A 3,678-nucleotide genomic window follows, 5' to 3' on the forward strand; every position below is an offset into this window, starting at 1 on the left:
TTGAGGGCGGCGCTTTCAAAGGCAGGTTTGCTTAAAAGCAAGCTCATAAACACCAGAAGGTGTGCAATTAAAAGCTATTTCTGGCCATATTCTGTAGAAGCTAAGTATGTAGATGGGCTTGACTTGGCTTTGTTGCAGCTTTTTTAAAAATAAAAAAAAAACTATTTTTACTGAGGAAGTTCACAAATCCAGGAAATGGAACAGCACTTTGAGAAAGTCGAGGCCAGGACAAGCATTTAAAATGATCTAAAATGACCTCCCTCATGGGGTCGGCCCATGAGGGAGGTTTCCGAAGTACAGGCTCAAGATGGGAGATGTTATCTGAGCACTCGGTGGTCAAGAGGCCACAAAAGGATAATAATCAGCAGATAGAAGAAACGGTATAATATTGACAACTATAACATTTCTGAAGGGTAGGAGCAGAAGCTTTGGTGGCCATATGGTTCCAGTAAAAGTTTGCGATGGTTGCAAAGAATGTTAACCCTTGCACTGCTGCTGAAGAATAAGCATCTTTATCTTTTATGTATATGCTCAGCAACAAATGAATAAATTTCTAACATGTTTGCACTGCAGTGGTGGAGCTCGCATATCTCACACGCTATGTAAAAACTACTTTAAATAATCTAGCACCTTCCCAATTTTGTGTTGTCAGAGTCATTGCAATTTTTATTTTATTTTTTTTTACTATTTTGGGGTGTTGGTTCTGTTGCTCCAAAACTGAGTTACTGTCGCTTTAAAATCTGCTTTCTTGGCTTTGAACTTGCTTTGAGCTGGTCTAGAGAGTCCTAAACGCCCAATCGTTTCGTTTCATTCAAATTGCGTGGCAGAAGCAAAACTGTCACATGGTTTCGATGGAATGAGGGAGTCTCTTCAGTCCTGGCGTTTAGGATTCTCTGGATTCTCTGGAAGTAATTACATATCACTATAGCATTTGAAGCCCCTTGCTCTTCAGTTTATATCACAACTTTTTAGGAGGACAGATGGTAGCAAAGTAAAGTCCAGCTGCGATGCAGATATCATAAAATAAACAACAAATAACAGCAAGCACATCTGGAACTCTGCACAACATGCTCTGACCAAGCAGTGGTGATCATTGCTGCAATTTCTAACACTGTTATCGTAACACACAAGCAAACGTGTTAAAGAATGAGAAACTGACAGACGCTGCATGCAAAGTATGCTGCCACTCAGTGATATTTGACTGTAATGCCGTTGCACTACAATGGTGAATGTTATGTACAAAGAGCCAGTGGTTGCTCAATTACAGCTCCAATTGTGTGGGCAACATTTTCCTATGCTATTAATCAGTGCACAATGCATTGCAGTATTGTAATGTCATATCAGTACCTGTATGCCAATGAAAATGGGACAGATGAGCTTTTGCTCCTGATTGGCTCGTCTTCCAAAATTACTAAATAAATCGTTTCCGGTACAAAATGAATATTCTGATATGCTATTTTATAATTTCAATATATCATTAAAATAGCAATGTATTGCCCATAAGAAACCCTAGGCAAACCATTAGGAGAGCACAGCATTCCCAGCTACTATATATATATATATATATATATATATATATATATATATATATATATATATATATATATTTTTAAAAAATGATTTGAAACATATGGCTTGACAACATATGGCCATAAGTCTTAATTCCCCGGTCCTTAATCATTTCTTATGTTCTTATATTTCATTTCATACATCATTTATTTTAAAAACTATCTACATGAAAAAAAAAACAGCATGAACCTTCTGAGATGGCTTGGCATGCAGAGTTGCCAAAAGGAAAGGAAGGAAGGAAAAAGAAGGAAAAAGAAAAAAAAAACACACACACAAACACACAGCATTTTACATTTATCATCTTCCACAAGACCCCGTTCAGTCCCGGGACATTCTCAAGGGCTCTCTCAAGAAAGAATTTGGTTTATTTAGCAGATGTTTTAATTTGTGGGTTGCGTTTTTGGATTTTTTTTTTTTTTTTTTTTTTTTTTTTAAACAGCAGTTTTCCAAGGCTAAAATTATCAGACACAAATATGCGCTAGAAGTGTCTAAAAGAACAGAATGTACATTCTGAAAACAGATGTAGTCTGTCAATGGCAGAGCATTGACTGAATGGTGAGTAGGCGTCCGTGGCAAAATGTATTGCCATATTTGTTTGTTTATCGGTTTATTGCATATTGAAAGAAAATCAGAGAGCTATTTTTAAAGCATAAATACATCTAGAGCCAAACAGCCATATCATGTGCATTGTATACCCCAACCCTGCATAGCGATACATACATACATGCATACATAGAGACTCCTCATTCTATTCAAATCATGTGACAATGACAATGAACTGCTGGCTCCAATTATACATCATGTGAGAGCAGGTGGAGTTCAAAGGTCACATTGGCACATGATTTGAATGGAATTAGGAAGTCACTCAAGAAAAGCTCCAAAACAGGTAAACAGACATAGATGCCTTCATTAAAAGCAAGATAATAATAATATATAAGAATAAGAACAATCTACGCCCCGTCGCTGTTCACAGTGAGTGCAAGTAGCTTTGAGTCATAGCTTATTTGAGTTTGTACAGTACACAGAAGAAGCAGTGTAATGTGGTGGCGTGTTAGAGTTTACATTTTATTCCTTGGCCAAAGCTTTAGAAGCTTTGAAATATTTATTTGGATTCATTCCACACAGAGCTGATAGTGTGTTTCTTCATTCCCCCCAAAAAAGTGCTTGACTAAGCAGATACACACAGCCAGATGCATTTGCAGTAGCCCAGAACAGCCGAGCTCCAAGAGTACTGAACTGTTTGTGTAGGCTCTGCCTGTTCCACCCTGCACTGCATCCCCAGACCTGAGAAGAAACAGTGAGTCTTTTAATAGGCTGGCCTGGGAGTAATGAGGGCAGCATTGACCACAAAGTGACTGCGTCATTCTCCAAAACTATTTCCTGTTGCTGCTGCTGCTGCTCCAGCTTTAATGCTAAACAGACCTCTCTTTTCAACTTTCCAGTAAGGAGCACAAGAAAACCCCTCCGTCATCGCATGCTGTAAGGTCCCTGCTCGGAAGACTTGAACAAGATTTAAGGAAAGGAGTGGAGGAAGAGACGGTATGGTGATAGGTAAAGCCCTTCTTCAATTCTTCTACACTGTAAATGAGAGCTTGTTGTTGGAGGTACACACAGTTCATAGTCCCCAGCTGCTGATGTGAGGAATGCCGCAGATGTGTTGAGTGTCTTGATAGAGTGGAGAAGCAGTGTTAGCTGCCAAAGCTGGGAACTGGGAAAAGTGGCTCTGCATCCCATAAGACAAAGTACTACAGCATTGCCAAAAAGCTGGAACGCGCTTCGGTTTAAATGCATATGGTAGGTGGCAAAGACTATAGTATATATTTTTAGGCAACTGCAGACTTCAATATCCTAACATGTGCTTTAACATGTAGGTATTGCATTGATTCATGTATTCATGTATTTATTTAAACACACCTTTGTGTTAAAAGTATAGGAATGTTAGAGTTCTCAAGCAGTATATGAAGAAAAGTCAAGCAAAAACATTTTTCAACTAGTGCCTTCATCAATGCCACAAGCAATAGACCATAACTATCAAACAAAATACATATTAGCAGTAACAACATTTCAAAATGCCTTATTAATACTTAGCAGGTAATATTTTAACACAAA

Source organism: Polyodon spathula, chromosome 32 (assembly GCF_017654505.1).
Source record: "Polyodon spathula isolate WHYD16114869_AA chromosome 32, ASM1765450v1, whole genome shotgun sequence".
Classification (NCBI taxonomy): domain Eukaryota; kingdom Metazoa; phylum Chordata; class Actinopteri; order Acipenseriformes; family Polyodontidae; genus Polyodon; species Polyodon spathula.